The sequence below is a fragment of the Heliangelus exortis genome, chromosome 2 (genome assembly GCF_036169615.1).
Source record: "Heliangelus exortis chromosome 2, bHelExo1.hap1, whole genome shotgun sequence".
NCBI classification, from domain to species: domain Eukaryota; kingdom Metazoa; phylum Chordata; class Aves; order Apodiformes; family Trochilidae; genus Heliangelus; species Heliangelus exortis.
The window spans coordinates 135972685-135993580 of NC_092423.1; the positions used below are offsets into that span (position 1 = coordinate 135972685).

Here is a 20896-nt window from a genome sequence, read left to right on the forward strand (position 1 = left end):
AAAGGGGAAAACATTGATAAGAAAGTTATGTAGCACGTGTCACACCAGAAATGTGCTGAGGTGTCAGAAGTTAGCAGTAAAGAGAGATAATGAGACCAGCAAATTAAGTCTTATTCAGCTATTTTAAAAAATCAAGGCAATAAGTAATGGCAGAATTATGACAATTCTGGTATGTTTTAAAAAGGAATATTTTAATTTCTAAGCATTAAGTAAAGACATTTAAGAAGGAACACTTCCTTCAGTCTATTATGTAAAAATATTTCTCATATTTCTTAATGGTTTTTTCTAGTTTATTTGAAAATTCCTACCAGGAATAAAGCGCTGACCTCAAGTCTCATCACAGCAGAAACATCACAACAAACAGAGCCAATCAGAAACATTCTTAACCTAGACAATTATACAAAATTCAGGTTTCTAAACATTTTCTTTGAAACTCAAATTAGCAAGAACTTCTGAAATACCAGTGACCTTCCATGTTCCTAAACTTATGTGCAAAAATCAGAACAATCAGATCTAATCCTGATAGAAAGAAATTATGCAAGAAAAGCAGAACTACTTTATCACACCCCCATCCAATTGCAACCTGTGCAGAAACAACAATACCAGTAACAGTCCTAACTGGTCAGTCTAGGCAGGTTTCTATCAGCTGGACAAAATCAGTAACTTGTTGATAAAATTATTAGCATGCAACTATAGCTTAAACAGCATGTAGCAGAGAAGAAAAATATTGTTAAGAGGAACCACGGGTGCTCCAAAAAACAGCAGAGGAAAATCAGGTGAGTTGTTACCAGTTTATATCACAGGTATCATACACCACAACCATTTCTGATTATTTTAGCTCAATGTTTGTGACCACCCCCAGCCAGGAGAAAGAGCTTCACTTCCTGTGACTTTGCAATGTCTCAAGTCCCTGTTAGAATTCAGGTGGACATAAGTTAGATTAAGTAGAGCTTCATATGGCAAAAATGATCACAGAAATTATGAAATACTGACCAAAATACCAGCAAAGAACTTAGATGTTTGCTAACATGACTAACAGGAAAGTAAGGAATTTTGCCCACGGAAGCTGTGGATGCCCCATCCCTAGAAGTGTTCAAGGCCAGGCTGGATGGGGCTTTGAGCAACCTGGTCTGTTGAGAGGTGTTCCTGCCCATGGCAAGGGGTTTGGAACTAGATGCTCTGAAAAGTCCCTTCCAAACCAAACTATTCTGTGATTTCATAATACTGTGTAGCAGATTTTTTTCTAGGTTTGTTTTTTTTGTGTGTGTGTGGTTTTGGTTTTTTTTTTGTTATTACCTCTCCAACTCTAAAAAGACCATTCCCTGCATTTTAAACTCTGTAGGGCCATTTTGGGATGTACTATTGCAGACAGTATGTCTGGCAAGAACACATCTGTGACCAGGTGCCCATTAAATCATTTCCTCAGCTGTTTTAGACATCTTCTGAGGGCAGTTTGGTAGCATGCCAGTTCTGTTCTAAAATCTGCAAAGATCCACTGATTAATTGAGCTTTTGCTATTCCACTGCTATAAGCAATCTTTCACATCTTTCACATTCTTATGGGACTCTGTGTGGTTTCATTGGCAATTGCAGTAAACTTACCCCTACGTCTATATATATATAAAAATTAAATTAAGTAAGTAATGAACTGGAAAAATACTGCTTCTGCAGTGAACAGAACAATGCACTGAATCCTACTGACAATCATATTCTGGATTCACTATCTTACCTGATGTGCTATCCAACGTCCTTTTAAGCACAGGTATCAGAAATTCCATGTTACATTTCATTAACATTTGTGATTTCCTCTTTGCTTTTCCTCAACTGAGATCTTGCTATTTTTCTTCCACTGCTCCTAAATCACATTTTTAAGGCAGATTTTATAGGCAGATGGCTAAATAAGTGGATACTGACTACTCAGTAGACTCCACTGGAGTACAGTAACTTAAGTATATGTTAGGTCTATGATACAATTCGAAGTGTGGGTAGTGTCAGTATGGTCATCAGACCTTTATGATTCCTGAGCAAAGTCATGCAGCTCTACCTTGTGCTTTTTTTGAAATCTACCCTTTATATCCAATATTATCTGTCAAAACTTAACATTTGCTTTCATTTAAGAAATATGTATTAGATATATACTCACTGTCCAGCAATTAGTGAGCAATGGAAAAAACAGCTGTTGGACATCTTGGAAAGGAACACCCTGACTTGTAACCTCAAGGGAGATGGAAGCTAGAAAACTCATTGCAATCTGAGCATCCAGACTCATTAAGGTATTTTTATACATCAACAAAAAGTGACTAGAAAGATGTGGTAAATGTCACTGGGCCTCCAGAAATTACTCCAGTTTGACTCCAGAAAGCCTCTAGAGGTAAAGGTACACAAGCTGATCAGCCTTTAGCCCCCCTGTGTGACAAGAACTTACTATGGCAGCATGATTGAGAAGTCACTGAAAACATTACAATGGTCAGCAAGTATCTTTAAGTACTGACTGATGCCACACTTGCAGCCAGACCTTTTTCAGGGATCCAGAATGCAAAACAAAACAAAATAATCTCTCTTAACACAAATACCATCACATGCCCTGCCCTTTTCTGCTATGAGAAGAGTCTCACTGATTTGAAGCTTAAAAATTCTACTAGGATATGAAAAAAGTTTACAGTGTCCTCAGAGCACAGCTCTGCTCTCAAATGAGGGCTGCCAGGATTTATACATATGTACAGTACATATTCCAAAGTTGATGGCATTCTAGAGAGTATAATACACTGCTTTCATGACACCTTATCAAATACAATTTTGGAGAAGTGCAGGTAGAAGAAGGGGGCACCTACAGGGGAGAGAATACTCTTCTATTTTTAAGTCAGTGGTTTCTAGCAGGTGAAAAAATTGGCCAGCTTGATACTTGCAGAGTATGCTTTAATGTAGCAAACCAAATTATGCAGAAAATATGTACACAATACTTTAGATATAAATATATATAGTTAGATACATATATAATAAACCCACTATATGTGTTATTGTTGATAGCTCCTTATTTTCAAATGCATAATGTCTTTTCCTACAGGGTCTCATCAACGTTGATGCAATCAATGGAATGGATTCCATTGATTTCAAGGGGGTTTGGAAGAGACTCTGAGAAGCTACTAAAAACCACCATTCTCAGCTGTCTTTCATGCCCAGTATTATTTTTACCTTTAAATTCAAAATTCAGTTAATAGCTTTTTTCATCCATGAATTCGATCTTATCAGTGCTGTTCTGTCCCGGCACAGGGACTACATTATCTTCCTTTATCAAACTTCAATGAAATAAAACTTTGCCACCCTTGGGCACTTTTTCCCTCTTGCAGATACGTCTGTGTTCCTTTATCTGGGCCTTTTTTGCCTTCACTGTAAATCAAAAACTCTCCAGAGGAACTTCCTGGATTCTCAGTTATTGAATAAGGCTAATCAAGTTCCCACAGAACAATTTTGCTTTTTATGTCTATCCGCATCCGCAGTCTCTTCATCAAAACAGTCCTATTCAAGATTCTTAAGGGCTCCTCAACAAAAAATATTTTTGATCTTCAAAACAAAAGTTTCCTAGTGCCAGCTTCACCAGTCTCTTAACTGCTTTAACTCACTTCTTAAACACAACTACAGTAACACCACACTGTAAGATACTGTGTCGAGTGCTTCAAGACACAGATCTTAGGTCCAAAGACTTCAGTTCTCTTTGATTACATTTACTTTTTTAATCCAAAAGGTTTTTGGTGAAGCATATGTTCTGCATCATTAAAATCAGATATTCCTGCTTTGATGTTTAAGTTCTCTCAGTTGACTGCTTCTCCAAACTACAAACTATTTGAGCTTTTGAAGTTACCTCCTTGCTCTGTACAGAAAACCTGAACCTTCAGCCAGATTTGATAGGGTTACAAGATAATAACCATATAGCATTGTATTTACTTTTCACATACTAAGCTTTGCCTTGGGAAAAAATCTACAGCTTTGCCTGAAAAAAACTTACATGCAATAACTGCAAAACAGAGAGAATTCTCTACATATTATTAGTTATTTAAATGTATAAGTCTAGGAACATTTGGATTCACTGAACACTAATTTACACTCAGAATTTGTCAAAGCAACTTCTTTTTTTTCCCTCTATTTTTCTTTTTTTCTCCCCAAGTCAATGAGAAGCCTGGACAGAGATAGGAAGATAGGAAGCTTGTAGATTAAAGCAGTGGAAACAGCAGAGAGTGAATGCCAGCAGCGAGGCTGTCACACAAGCAAGCATCTCTGCAGCATAGAAGGCCAGAGAACAACTGTAGAAGTTGAGGTGTGACATTACAGCAAGACTAATTAAAGAAGGAGAGCTGGCTGAAAATAGCCAAAATGACCATTTTTCAGTGGACTACAACAGGCATTAAGTGGCTTCCAAAAATAATGGGACTAGTGGTCCCAAAACACGTATCAGAGATTCTGGAAGGAAGTATCTAGCCCAGCCAGAAAGCTCAGCCTGGAGACGTGGAACACAATGCATCCAAGCTCCCAGTCTCACCAAAGGGATGCTAAACTGTTAAATTCTCCAATTTTACAGCTGATAGTAACAAGCAAATATTCAACCAGATGTAAGGAATAATAGTTAATATGAGAGTAAAAGAAAAATTCAAGTTGGAAGTATTAGCATTGATTGAAAGGGCCATATTTGTGGTTGAGTGGAGAAGGGTCACCCAGTCATATGCTTGTTAGATTTTAACATGATAAAGGAAGTGGAAGAGGAGAAAATGTATGAAAAACACAATCTACATATAGTGAACAAGTATGAATTCATAAAGTAGACTAAAAAACCAAATGTTTTTTATGAAATAAAATAATTCAGCATTAAAGTTTATCAACTAGTATCTTATAAATGTAGCATTTATCAAGAATAGAAGATCAAATGAAAAGCATTCCCTAGTAAATGCTACTCTCTGTGTAGAAGAGTGTCTATGTCTCTCTGTGTCTCTAAATAAAAAAACCCTACACATTCTATTTTAATTTGGAAAGTTATTTTCATTTCAAGAATTCTCTGCATGGGGCAAATGACTTCTGAAGATGAAAACATTTCCCACACATGCTTCACATCATGTAACAAGAGAAAGATCACTCCCAAATTCAATCTCTCATTCATGCCTTCCCACACACCCCCTTTTTTTTATCCTCCCCTTTTTTTCTCCTCAAAAAAAAAAAAAAAAAAAAAAGGGAGAAAAAAAAAAAGGGAGAGACAGAGATGTGTTTGGCAAATCAACAACAGAAATATTTCAGAAACTGTCCAAGCCATACAATCCCAAACTAATTTGGACCAAATCACATGAAAAGAAAAAGACATCTTGTGAAGAAAAGTCATTTCTGCATGCCACCTTTTTCCAATTACTTCCCAGTAACAATATAACGAGAACTGTAAAACACAGTGAATATCTAACACTACATGATACACTACAGTATTCAACGCTTCTGAAATTCAGGTATACAAATCTACTAGCTTTCTGTAATGCCTGTTCATCCAAATACTTTAGCATATGAAAAAAAATATTCAAATAAGTAGTTCCTCTGATGTTTATGTCTCTGATTCTAAAATTATATATGATGGTCCTAATTCAGCAGATGTTTAATAACTCAGGCACATTTAAACTGATGAAATTCTACACTCAAATAATTTCAGTAGAGTTTAATTGCAAAAACATTTAGTACAATAAAAGAAAATTACATAAGTTTAATATCCATTTTTCTTGTCTATAATTATATTTCTATTATATACTTCCCAGATTAAGCTAAATCTATACTGTCTAATAAACGTAATTATATGAAATGTTCATATAATAGACTAAAGAAAGTAACAATTAAAAGCCCATAATTTAGTTACTCTACGTAACTTGTCATTCTAAGAGAATGAAATATTGGATTAATTCATTTACCTTCAACCAAGCACTGACAAGCACTCTCTGAGACAGAGATTCTATTTTTCTCCTTGATTCTTTCTTTCCTCAGCTACCTATTTCTAAAAAAATAATCTTGCCTCTAATTCCTATCTTGTCATGGAACCTTGTTTGTTGATCCTAATTGCTTTATGAAATGTTATTAAATAATTTAAAAATAAAGAATTATGTATTAATGTCTTAAATAATTAAGATACTATTAACATGTTACCTCTTTCACTCTACAGAAATTTATAAAATTATGTCACATCTACAATATCTACTACATGCTTATCTTATATGAAATATGTGTATGTGAGTCTTTATTACATTTTGTTCCATTTCCCAATAATGCAGATGCTGTTTTCTGCAATTTTAAAACCATATGTCTTTAAACAGTGTTTCTTGCCTGTATATGTTGAAATGTTGCTCGCCTCACCAAGAAAATGTCTATGTACACACTGTTATGGTAGTGCCTTCTCTTGCCTAAAATCATCTTAAAAACAGTAGGGGAAAATTATTTTTAAGTAGGTAAAAATGATGCAGCCTTGTAGATACTAGAGAAATTGCTTAGATGGTATCTGCATGCAGATAAGAAGACTGATTTTGGAAGAGTGTGTTTTAGGGGCAGCCTGCCTACAGGTCAGAAGAATAAATTAATAGTTGTCTTTGTAGAGTTTCCAGCACAACATCCTACTATTTTACACTTTGGAAGAGGAGCAACTTTTACCCAATTATAAAGTTTCTGTAGTTCAAGAGAACGAATGCTATAAAATTAAAGGAAAAGCAGAATCTGAGCCTGAGCCAGAGGCTATTGAAAGCTCGGGGAAGGCAATTCCATCTCCTTCAATAGGCTCTGCACCAGAGCCTGCGTGTACAGCATTACTTATGAACTGCATACATTAGCTGATCATTTGTTCTCAGCTTATTCTTAATCCTATTTTACAAAGCTAATGTTCATCTTCTAATGACAATCTAATTGCTTGGTGCCATGTTTACTAGTGGGAATGAACCACAAGCCATGTCACTGTAAGCTCCAGGGAGTATTCCAGTGACTGGGAGGTTAAAAACTCCCTATCTGTAGAAAGGGAAAACTCATTTCTTAACTCTCTGGTACAAATTATTTCCAGGTGCTGATAATTATCACTCATGGAGTCTGATATTCTGGACTCTACATCTAAATTTATACTTGACAAGTTAAACTTTTCATCATGTGCAGCAGTTTCGTAAAGGCTGAAAAGAAGGACAGACTGCCAATGGCTGAAACCAATTCTACTTAAAATAGCAACACTTAATTACAAGCCTTGTTTTTTATTTCTTTTCAAAGTATTTCAAATTTATCTTTCCTCCAAAAGAAATAATATTGTATATCATTAAACAGATAAGTATTACTGCATCTGCTCATGAACAAGAACTGTGAATAGCAAAATAATTATTTGGGAAGCCTTGGAATAGATTCAGAGGGAAAAAAAAAATTCACCAAAAAAAAAAATGTTTAACATTATGCAGACTTCATACAGTTATCTTACTGTGCGCACACAATACACATGCAAAAGACACACAGGTGTTCATGTGTTAACTGAGACATGACACATAGAAAAGCAACAGATTCAAGCAATAGATGCTTAGATAAGTTTGAATACATATATGCAAGTACTCATACCTATTTATTCATGCATTTTTGTCACTAACCAGACAACAACTTATTTAACTAAGGTAAAAAAAGGGTTTATCAACACAAATTCAAAGGAACTTGAGCAAGATGTATCCCCTAGTCACACTACTATTTCTTGGGTTTATTTTGCCATTTTCAACCTCCTATATATCTGCATGCAGGCTTTTAGAAGTTTGTTTTTTTGTCCAACTGGGATGCTGTGAAACTGATCTGTCAATTAATTTTGAAGCAACTCTGACAGAAGTTTCAAAGGTGACACAAGAGATTCTCTTAAACTGAATTCTCTATTTAGCAAATGCCACAAAGCCCAAGTGCATCCCATTGCAGTATTAGGATTATACATAAAACAGTCATACTGAGCAATATAGCCAGTTATTCTTATATTGGCTTCTAAATTACATCCCCTAGAAAAGATCAACCTCATGACTTACTGGGGTACTATTTTAACAATCATGCCTTAAAGCAGGCAGGTGTCTCTTTGCATTAAAGGCCTTATTACAGGAGGGTGAAGATACTCCTTTCTTCCCCAACAGCAAACACCTGCAGACTCCAGGCTCTCAGTACCTGCAACATTACTAATGGTTAAATTAATAGTGGCAGGACTTGAAATTGAGTCCACTTGATCTTAAGGTCTCACAGATTAAAGTATTAGTCCACTGAACCATGTTACTAGACTTCACTTTAATCTGTTAGATACCTGTCTTTGTTCAACAAGCACTGTAGGGAAAAAACAAAACAGAAGAAATCTTGAAAGAGTGACAAGCAAACATGCAGAAATTTCAAGGGACAGCCTAGTCAAAGGAAAAAAACTACTAAACACTGATTATCTAAAAATTAAACTACATTGGGTTGTGCTAGGCCAGATCCTCAGCTTGTCTACATTAGCAGGCATCCAAGGCCATGACAATTTTAACCTGTGAGCATCTTAATTTTTTAAAATTTTTATTTCTTTGATGTTTTCCATTCTAGAGTGAAAGGTCTGAGAAAACTGCAAGAAAAGGTTTCAATATCCAGCTGGATAAACTGTTGCACACACAAGTAAAATGATTCAGTCACAAAAACTGTTTGAAGACAGAGCAAAGCATAACCTTTCAGTTCTTCTGCTTTCAGCATCAGTCTTACTGACCAGTGTACTTGGCATCTGGAGAAGAAATACAGTTTATTAGATGAGAGTTCAGGCACTAACAATACATGTACTTTATGCTTGTATTTTGATCTGAATTCACTCCTCAGTCTAGGGGTTTAACTGATATGGCCTTTAGAGGTGCTTTGGCCATTGAGGAAAGCAAGGCAATTTCAGAATTTGATTCAGACACCAGGCAGGGGAACACCCTTCCCAAAAGTATCACCTGTTTCACTGACTGCAAGAGAAGCCCATACCAGCTACACTGAGTAAATGCTTAACACTGAATGGGGCAGTTCAGACCTAAGGTTTTTTCTCTTTTGGCTGCCAGACCTTCGACTACGAGAATTGAACGTAACAATATGCATAAAGAACAAAAAAGCATAGTTGCTTCTATGTAAAACTATGGCATAAATTTTGTAGCCCACAAATCCCAAACCAGAAGACATAAACAGAGGCACAGAACATTGGGGTTGAGCAACTTGCAATGCACAAGAGAAATGAAGAAATCAAGAGATACCATCAGAGGCAAATACAACAAAAGAAATTTGAGCCAGAAATAGCCAGAAGCTTACTGCTTTGATAATTCACAGAGCATACTGCAAAGCTGCAGTTAGTTGGCATAAATTTGTCAATATAAGCTCTAGTAGGAAATGTCTCATGGTACCAGATAATCCTTAAAAAGATAAAAATAAAATTAATTAATATGAAAGCAGAAGGTGAGAGACAGCACGAGCTGCAGTAATCGATTTGGTCTCTTTCAATATTCCTTTAAAACTGCCTCCTCCTTTGCTCTCTTTTTCTCATCACGTACCCTCCTTAAATTGCATCCTGAGCACCATTCCCTGTTGTCTGACCTTTGCACCAGGACAATCAACCCCGAGAGGAACACCCCCACTGTGATGCCTGTATTTGCAGGAAACAAAGATATGCTGGAGTAACTCACCATTTCTTTAGCACTGGATAAAACATGAAATCTTAAATGGCAAAGGAGCTAAACAATGTCTTGTAGCACATTACATCAGTGCGTTTAATCATCTCTAACATTCTTGCAAGTTCACTCTGGACTTATAAAGGAGAATTCAGTTCACTTATGATAACAGGACCTCTAAAATTTACTTAAATACACAGTTTCTAAAGGACTGTATTACAGCAACATTTCTTAAGATATTCTTAACACAATTTAGCAAAAGCTCTGTAATCCAGTACTTATGAAATGAGCTGTCAAGCATAAAGTATGCCAGAATCTCTTAAGTTCACAAACAGCAGGACACAGAACTAGTAGCAACTGTACTGAATTACAACCAATAGGAGAAGTCACAGGTCACCGAAGCCACACAGAGTCCTGCTATAGGCAACAATGAAACTTAATGTACTTTCCATGTCCAGAACCATCTACTATAGAGCTTCTGTAAAACAGATTAATGATAATAGAAACAGAAACCAGAAAAGAAATGCAAGAAATGGAAGCCTGGCCAATATTCGGTTTGTAATTTGTCACACTATCACACAATAAGACTTCAGCATGAATGTGTTGCCAATTTACAATTCAAATAAGTTTTCTTGAATTTTTAAAAGAATGGACTGTATATATCAGTCAGTATGACACAAAAATGCCCTGTCAGGTTAATTTTAAGTATACGTTTTATTTGCTACTGTTAATAAAACAGTTAATTATTTGTGCTTTTTAAAAGAGGCATCCATTATTAAATAAAACATAATTCCTGATCCCTAGCTGCAATGGGGTTTGTTTATGTAACTAAGCTGTATTATCTAATTTACAATATTTTTATTTTACACTAGCTAGCTAAGTGGTAAGTTATTTATTTTTCCCCATCATGAAAAACCCAAGGTATATCCAGCAAAAGGTTACCAGCACTTGGTTAGGGTCTGTTAACCGCAGTAGCAATTTTTTTTCATTGACTTCAAAGTCCTATCAATCAGGACAGCATTAGGAATAAGAAAAGGTTTCTTTTTGTACAATGTTTACCTATAGGTGATGAAATTCCTCCTGGCTGTGAAAATCAGCAGATGGAATATCAGGGGGATGCATTTGGCCTGCTGCAGGTAATACACTGTTTCTGTAGGAAGGTGCAATGCCTTGATCATGCAGAAAATAAAGCCCATGCTGTTTCTATGTTCTATTAAAAGGAAAGCCATTAAGACAGTAGTTAAATGGTCAAGGCCTAAAATTAGACTTGCCAGAAACGCCAGTGGCAGAAAATATTTTTAGTACTTAAAATATCACTTCATAAAAAAAAAAAAAGTTACACTGAGTTTTGGGGGGGAAAAAAAAAAAAAGCCACACAGCCAAAAAATCACTGAAGTACCTAAATGCATACCCAGCTTTAACCACAAGAAGTCGGTGGCTCTAGCCACTTGCTTTCAGCTAAGCATCTACTGCTCCATCAGCTCATGGATTTTCTTCATAGGATTCTGTCACTGGAAAGACTTTATGCCCTGACTTGTGCTGAAATCAGGGCTGTTAAGACCTGAAGTTGCAAAGGACAGGCTGTGGGATACTGTAAAAATTCAAATTTTTACCACCATGAGTATCCCCTAAAGATCAAGAAATTCTTTATTTAGGTAAAAAATGTTTTAAAAGTTCCCCTTCTTTTCTTGCCACATAAATCTCTGACTGCCCTGTTTCTTCTGTGCTCTCCAGTCTGCTGCTCCCATGTTACCACCAACTGGGTGTTAGGGCTACACTCTGCCTGCATCCCCAAAACAATCTGTCTCCAAAATAATTAAAGGATTACTGCTGGGGATTCTCCAGGGTGAGGCAGAAAGGAAGAGGCAGATTAGGGGGAAGGTTTATTTTTTGCTCACATCATCTCCAGGATCAAATTCACAACAAAGCCTCAAAAACCACTGAGCTGCTGCAGTGGAGTACAGGTGGGATGTGGGGTAAGTGGTTGGGATGGGAGTGTCTTCAGATGGCTTCAGTGTCATGGAAAACACTACAAGAGCAGGTGTATAATTCCACCACAAGTTAAATAGTCCATACAACATGTAATTAGGTTCACTCACAGGATCTGCTTGGAAAAGCAGAAATAGTTTATAACTCTTCTAGAGCTATTTAATGTCCAGGGGTACCTTCTATAAAACTGGCACTGGAAAATTCCTAGTACTGACTTGGGAACCTGTTGGGTTTCATTACACCTATTTCTAGGTGATAACCAAAGTCAGAGTGTTAAGCACACACAAAGATCACAGCTCAACGTTTTTTTAGTATTTTTAAGAAAGAAAATAGAAAGTTATTTGAAAATTATCTTTTCTGCCAAAAGGTGGAAAAAAGTACTTTGTTTCTACTTCCAGGACAGGAAAAAAAGAAGTGACTATATGGAAAATGTATGTATACTATTTAGAGAAAGATGTTATTTTTCAGTGTTTTAAGGGGAAGCTACTTACAAAGGTCAGTATTGAAAACCAGGAGGATCAGCTGGCAGTATGATGAACATGTAGTAATTCATCAGTCTATGTAAACCCAGAGTCATTTTACACTAAAGCATATTTCCCATGACTTTGATATTTCTTTTGAAAGTGTTTTTTTTTTTTTTCTCCTTCTTTTTTTAACCTGAATTTGATCATTGATTTATATTTCTGTACAACTTATAGATTAGGAAAAACTTCTAAGTCTGTCACATGCAGCCACGGAATAGAGACAGATGAGATTTACACACAGGAAAAAAGTTTTATTGAATCAAAGTGTAGATTATGTACACAATGAATATCCTATATATTTTCCAGGGTAGGATTAGTAACTAGGAACTCTGAAGTATTACTGCCAGTTCTGATACTGATTATATTCTGTGTACTTTGGCAGGTCACATAACCTTTCTATCCTGACTGTAAAATGAGGATATTACTTATCAGACTCACATGGATGTTGTGAGCATTAGTTAATGCTAGAAAAGTACATACAGTGCTTTACTAAGTAAAATCCATCAAAAACACATGCACAGTAAATGACACCAAGCAATTTGACCTGGAATTTAATTCAGTTTTACTGATAGCCAGTCTTTCAGATAAACAACAGTCAAATTTAAACCAAAACTGGAACTAAAATTAAAATAAAATTTTATTTGAGGTTCAAAAACCCTGTCTTACAGGGTTGTTCCTATTATGTTTCTGTCTCTCCGTCTGTTTCTAGCATGCGGTGGTAAGGAGCCTGATACCCTGTAGGAAAGCTTGTTCTTGCAGTTATTTCTTGCACATCCTGCAGCTTCAAGAGAGGTTTGGGTAGCTTAGCTACCCAGCTCAACTTTGGTGTACTTTTGCAAACTGAGCCAAAGCCCATGGCTTTACCACTAATGGTAATGCTTTTATGCTCTCCAGTGCAGGAGTTTTGTACAGAGGAAAATCTTTACAGCCTTTGAAAATACTAAGGCAGAGCAAGTTCAAGAAAATGAGAACTGCAACTCCCTGAAGTGTCATTTAAATGGAGACTGAAAGAATGTGGAGTTCTTAACCCTAAAATTAGGTTTTTATTGACTTCAGTGCCTACCACCTGTATTTTTCAAATACACCGGTGTGTACACAAGAATAGTGTTGTTATTTCAGGGCTATAGAATTCATTGCTATCCAGTGAAATAAACAGGCCAGTTTATTTACTGGTTCAAATTCTGTTTTCTGAATTACTTTTACGGGAAGGTTTCCTTGAAGCAGTGAGACAATCAAGGAGAACCTGCCACTTAGACTCATAAACAACAGCAGCTTTGCTGCCTCATCTGAAAATCACTCCTTTCACAGATCCGAGTCAGAACTAAGGATAGATTTCTGCTGTTTCCATAACTACCAACAGTTCTCATTTTTCAAGCAGTCTAATTTAATGCTATCACTGTGGGGACAACAAATGATTTCGGGGGGTTGGTTTTTTGTTGATTGGTTTTTTTTTTTCCACATAACTTTTCCAACGTTTATCAGGTTTCAGCAACACCCTCTCTAAATCATAATTTGTTTTTTTTTTTCCTGTTTGCTACAAATATGTCTCAAAAAAACCTAGATCTAGATGTATGGCCCATTTCACCAACATGGTCAACATATGGGATTTCTGATCCTTTCAGATAATGTGGACTTCCATCAACTTCAGCAGAGTTAGTATGTCACCTGTTACCATTGTACTCAGTAAAACAGTAGAGAATTTTCCTCTTACATCATAACACACAACAATAAAAAAATAAAAATCATTACAGTCTTTCAGTTATACATTCGGTTCCTCCAGCAACAACCCAAATTTTGCTTCTCATACAAGTTGGTAGGACCTCACAGGTTCATTTACAGAAGACAACTCACTAGGCTATTCATAGTTCCTACTTGTCCAACTAGAGGAATGTGTTTTTATGAGCTGTATTTCCCAAAAGATGGCATATTGAGTAGGTAGCTGTACCCAGTGAAAGGTGCAGTTATCCATTGAAAGACTGATTTAATCATCCAGTGAAAAAAAAAACCAAAACCAACCAAACAAAAAACAGAGGGGGAAAAAGAAGGAAAAAACCTCACACCCACAAAAAAAAAAAAAAAAAACAAAAAAACCAAAAAAACCAAAAAAACACAACACCCCGCACAAAAAGAAGAAACAAAAAAAACCCCAAACCAACCAACCAACCAACCAAAAAAAACCATCAAAAAAACCAACCAACCAACCAAACCTAAATCAACAGAAAAGGAGACAAAAATGCATTTTGGCATATATTCCAAACATATCTCCAAATTAAATATATTGCAATGTCCAGGTAAAATATAAATGCACCTGGTATTTATAATTTATTTTCAAATTAACTTTCCATTAAATATAAGCTTGTACACTTAATGTACTTGATCATCACTCCTCTCTCTCTTCATCTCTTGGTAGATCACAATTTAGCCTTCCAGGATTTAGGCTCAATGTGTTACAATTGTTCAGTTCCTTCCTGCTAATGCCTCTTCACATTTAACTCTCCTTTGTGAATCAACAATCTTCTCCACTTATTTGCCTTATTCTTGACTTCCCATTTCCCTCATCCTTTTTCAGTATACTTCTCTTCTGTTTCCTTTCTTCTCATTCCTATCTGTTTACATGTTGAGCTTGAAATTTTCCTGAAGGCTGAATGAACTGTATATGCTGTGTTGCTCTGGTTATGAAGTACAGCAGACAATACCAATAAAGCAAAGATAGGGTAATTCAAATCTGTTGAAGAAAAACTAACAACAACAGGACACAATGGAATAATCATTCCCTTAACTCAGTAATTTCCCTGCAGCAGAAAAAGGCTTTCTGGATTACATACAGACTAACTTTGGCACGGCTTCATATGAAGTGCTGGGGCCCACTAAGGAAATGTTTGATATAATGCCAACAATGGGCAATAAAACTGAGGTAAATCAGATACTATATGGGCAGGACACAGCTTTCTTTTAGGGCTGTACAGCACCTAGAACACTCTCATCACTACCAGAACTTTCAGAACTATTTTTTTTAAGGATTTCTAAAAAGGTGTCACGTATACTCAAAATCAAATTCCTTTTCCATTAAGATCTGGTTTGCCTGTTTCTGATTTAAACTCACTGCCTAATATACAAAACAACAGGTCCTTCATTACCAGTGGTATAATAGAATGCATTAATTATTGCACTTACCTTGTATTTCATTTTATGCAAAACCACGACAATGTATCTTTTGTTTATAATCTTGGACATTCAATGATGGTTTCAATTAGAGTCTTTTGTTTATACACATATGGTCTTCTGAGATTTATTTCCTACAAACAATTGTAATACTGTGTACTACATGTGCAGTAATCTGAACTCAGGGGGGCAGATTCAGCTCTGTTGCAGGTGAGCATAAATCTAATTTGTTCTGATTCTGACATCCACACTATTGGGCCAGAAGAGAGAATGGGCTTAACTTCATAAAATTCATGATCTGAAAATATCAGATCTTTTAGGCTAGATTTCTGTATAAAGCAAGGGATTACATTTCAGGTAATGATCTCTGTAGAGAGTCCAATACCTTGTATTTGTCAGAATTCTTGCAGAAAGGCATTCAGTCTTGATCTCAAGTATCAAAAAATGGACACCCGCCTTCCCATTCCAACAGTGCTTTTTTCAGTGGGCACCAGTCAACAGTACTGAAATGTATCCCTTACTTCTCATTTGAATGTGCTTTATTTTGACTTTCAGCACTACCAGCTTTTTGCTTTGCTTTCAGAACAAACAGAGGAGAGTGGTGGCTATTAGTACCCAGTATTTGCTTCCTGTGAAGATACTTTAATGCTATTAATCAATTTAACTTCCAATTTCCTTGTTAAGATAAACAGATAATGGTCTAAATTTCTGTTCCTCTCTGCAAGACATTTGCCACACTGAATAATTCTATGGATCCTTCCTGCTTGTGCCTTCATTTTTATTTAATTTATTTATTTCTAAGAGATTTCAGTACTTCTCTAGCTAACAAAACATCATGCAGTGGAGAAGAGCCAGGTCTAGATTCCAAGCTATTTGTGAACAAATATATAAATCCATATTGTAGAGAAGGCTAACTGAATTTCAGTTTATTTCCATTAAAGTCATCTTGTCCTCTAAAAGTGTTGCAGAGAAAGCTGGATTATTTTTACACTACTAAGTAAGATAAGTGGAAAGAGGTTTTAGAGAAAGTCTGAGACCACAGAGAACAAAAAACAATGGAGCTCTGTGCTACAAAGGTGGTGTTGAACATTTTACTCCCCATAGACTGTTCATGGAGTTGAGCCCAGGGATCTAGCACAGGGCAGGGTCCTAAATGCTATCAGAGGAAGCCAGAAAGATAAATGCCATTTTCCTTTTTTATTGGTCATGCTGGGCATGCCCTATTATCTTTAAATGGACTGAGAAGTTACTGTAGAGAAAAGAACAAGGATACTATCTCTACCCAGGCTTGTTACAGTCTCCAGGGCAAAGACTGTGAGGCACTGCTGATAAAGCAATTGCAAAAGCTAATGTTGCTCTTCTGCAGAAAAGACAGAAAAGGCACATATTTAAAAAGCGGTAGTTCATAAGTTATGATCATTCCCACCCCCATCAAAAATCCATTAACAAGGAAATTTCTCAGGCAAGTGAACTGTGCACTAGGAACACATGTTTAAGATTTTTTTTTCAGACTTAACCTCAATTAAGGTCAGTGACCTTAATCCCTTCCATTGTGATTGTCTTGTGCACTTAGGAATGCAATAGGATGGAAAAGACTAATGAATGAAAAACTCATTCAGCTGCAACTCATATTCATTCATCCAATCCCACCCCATCCTGAAAAATCTACCTCCACAACTACTCCATCTATTCCAAATGTAGCCCGTAGCATATTTGTTTCTCTCCTATACTTCCCTCTTTTAGGCAGTTGTTTCAATTCAGTTTAAGTGGTCTAGTTCATCAGCTGATTTAAACCAATTTTATTCAATTAACCTCCATGGGGCTGCATCAGTCCCCATCTCCCAGCCCAACACTGCTAGCAGTGTCTCTGTTCTTCCTCCCACCCAGTCTTTTCCTGGGAAGTCAGCTGGTAGGACTCTGCATCTTGCCATCTATACTGAGGTGCTGCTTAGCTCTTAGCTTTCAGCTCTTCCTCCACAATATCTCAATTCTTTCAATTCAATCTTTTCTCTTAATTAATGTAAAACTCATTCTGATACCTACTGCTGTCTTCTTTTGCTTTGTAAGAACAATGTCACACACACTCCATGTTATCTACTTCAGACTAATGTGCCAAATGATACTTTCTCGATCTTCATTCTGACCCCCTCAGGTTTCCTGACCCCCTCAGGTTTCCTTTGCTAAGTACACTCCCTTACTCTTCTGACATAAATGTTCTTTTTTGTGAAGCAAAGCAATCCTTCTCCTTCAGAAGACCTGATCTGAACACCTTTTTGCTCATCACAAATGCTACTGTGTTACAAAGAGCCTTAAATTAGAATGAAACTTCTTTTGAGAATGCACAGAGCTTTGTTATGTATTCTAGCGTAATACATTTCTAAATTTAACCACATCTTCAGGATGCCACTGCAATTCTGACTGCCTTTACATAGCAACAGTTGAAGATGACAGCTTGTCTTTTGTTGTGATTGTGGGAATGATACAGAAAGGTGAATGCCTTTCAGCCACACCCAGCCAGTGTCAGGAGGGAAGGCAGGAGACCTGGACTTTGCTCTGTTCCATTGAATGGGGACTTTTGATTTGTCTTTGGGCACTTTGCCTTTCTGCCTATGCTTACCCTTCACTGGACCTTTACAAAGTGAGGAAGAATTTTCTGAGTTGTCATCAGCAAATATCCACTCTTAGTAATTAAAACTTCCCACAAAAACTATCAGTATAGTGAACTATATTGATTGGGATGAGGATGTAGCTTCTACACAAGAGGGGAAGAAGACCTCCATAGGGCAAGGAGGTATCTTCAGGTACAGAGGTTTGGATACTTTCTGTTCCCACCCTGTGGGTCTCACAATCCAGCTGAATGTCCAAGACTTCACTAGTCACTCGAGTATGCCATTTTCATAATAAATATATTAACCTCAAAGTTTTATTCATTAAGTTTTTGTTCTGAGACAGCCATAGCTGTGCTGTGACTCTGAAAGACATTTGAATAGATACTGTATCATTAGAGTGAGAAAATAAGAGTGAGGAGAATACTTTTATGTATATTCTTCATCAAGCTTTAAGAGAAAAATAAGAGTTCTCCTTTCAGATTGAGTATTGCTTGATATACTTTTTCTTATATTGTTGAGTATTTCTGAGTTGTTAGGACCTGGCTAAGTTATTTGCACCATGAAATGAGGACTAGCTGCCCCTCTCAGATGCAGGATACCTGTTATGTTCTTCTCCTTAGCTGCATTTCCCAGTTTCCTTAAGTATTCCCTCCACTTTCCAACTGGTCACTGCTAGCCATGTACCGATGCACGGCAAATATATTCATGAGAGTTTTACAATATTTGAGCCCAGGGATTACTTACAAACTTTGCATTAGTACATGCTTGAGTAAACCAAACTGAAAAACAAGGAATGCCTTTATTCTGATATGGACACTCTAGCTTACATGCTTAACATAAAAAGTAGTTCTCCAAGTAAGCTACAAAGAAGTCTTTGGGAACAAATAAACACTTTTTTTCATAGTGTTGACAGTGGAAGCAGCTCACTGCAATGAGCTGCCAAATGAGCAACCCAGAAGTACTGATTCATTTCCCAAGACAGCTTATCTTTTTAGCAACAAAATGGTAAATCTAAAAGCAAATGTGGTCCAAAAGTCACAGGCATCTCTGTGGTCTGGAGAAGTGAATTAAACTGAGTGTGTAAGTTGTGATGATGTTTACATTTAGAAGTTTGATCCTTTTAATTTACCTTTGCAAACTGATTACTTGATTGTTCAATCTCCAACCTGACTAATGTATTAGACATTGCAACCTTTTTGGTGCTGATGCAAAATTCACTGTGGCAAATTACTGACAAGTGGCACTGAACTACAAAATTATATATTAAATACAGACTATGCTGATGAATAAGATGCTGTTTAAATGATATTCCAGGTTATAACTCAGAGAGAGATGACCAGGAACATAGAAAAAGGCAGAACATAAGTTTTTCTCCTTCCAGTAAACCTGCAGTTTACTAATAGCAATGCTCAGGATTGCTACAAGTTTTACCTTTTATTTTTGAACAGTATCTCTATCCCAGTTTTAAACAACTTACAGTTTAAAAGTTATTAAGGCTTTATTATATCTGATGGCAACAGACCCTGAAAAATTGCTTTTCAGACCATGACTCAGTTTCTCAGGAGTTTTTCCATGTTACAGGTTTGGATAACCAAACTAAGCCATATCAACTTTCCCTGGGAAAAAAAAGTCTGCCTGACTCTTTGGGACTCCATGCTGTGTGTTAACCATTCCTACTGAAATGTCACAGCATGAAGATGTTGGATATGGCAACAGTGAAGAGGGCATTTCAGGAGCAGGCAGATGTTGCCTTGATCCAATGGGAAAACAGAGCCTGAGCAGAGAAGACCAACCAGCACATGAGTTTCTACTTGAACAGCTGAATTTATGAAAAGAAAGAAAGAAACAAACAAGTGATAAAAATCATTTACAGATAGCCCAAAAGAACAAAAGAAGAAATTATTCATCAAGAAACTTTCCACATCCTCGGTTGTCCGTTACACATTGAGCTTTCATAACCAGGTTCACAGGATTTGGCACAGTTAAAAGTGTTTTTGTCTACATTTCTTTCTAAGTTGTGTGGGTTTATTTTTTTAATCTGAGTGTCAGTGAAAACTGAATTTCTCATATTATACATATTGTGGAAGAAGAAAGTCTACACGACCATCTTAGTTCAAGCCCTCAAAACCCCACAATTTCATACAAATCTGAGGTTATTAATTTTAGGTAATAACAGAGCATTGCTAGGCAAATTTTGTTTTCCTGCTTTAATAAACACTATCATTTCAAGAAAGCCTAATTCAGACCGTTTTCCTGTTTGGTTTTTCAGAGAAATTAATGTATTAGTCAGTAGCACAGGTGGTGGGAATTAAAAAAAACACCATGAAAGACTAAAATAACATCCCCCCCCCAAAAAAAAAAATAGCAAGTGTGAAAAATGCATGCTAGTAAGGGCATTTATCACCAAAAACATTAAAACTCCTAGAGGTTTTCCAAGCAGACCCTTGAGAGTCTAAAGAAACAGAGAAAGTATTAATATTATGATGCTTCCAGCTAAAATGACTGCAATGATTACTCAGGGATTGAGAAGAAAGCCATTTAAAGAGATATGTTGTACATCTTACACAATAAATGCTAAGAATTCAATTCATCTAACAATTCAGCAGACACACTCTAGTATAAGGCAAACATCTTTAAGGGTAGATATCCAATAGTTTTGACCTTGATTCAAAGACCATGTACCTCTTAATTTATTTATTCTTTGTTACAGCTGTACCACTTAACCCATCAGATAAACAAACTGGTCAGCTGGCTTCACACCATCACAGTGTCAGTTTTTAGCAGGTGTGCCTGAAGGACTCTTCCCTTCTGCTCTTTGGATAATTTTGTAGACACTAATGAGCATCCCTCTTCAGCTTTAATTATTGGTTTCTGACAAGTCAACATAATAGGAATCAGCTTAACCAAGCATACTCCCCAGTGACATGTTCAATTACTCAGGTTGTACTTCTCTG

General features: G+C 36.5%; 1 protein-coding gene across 5 annotated transcripts in view; it reads right to left on the reverse strand.

The window, feature by feature from the left end:
• Positions 1–20896, reverse strand: part of TRPS1 (transcriptional repressor GATA binding 1) — a 212076-nt gene that overhangs the window by 90629 nt on the left and 100551 nt on the right. The gene's annotated exons all lie outside the window — the stretch shown is intronic.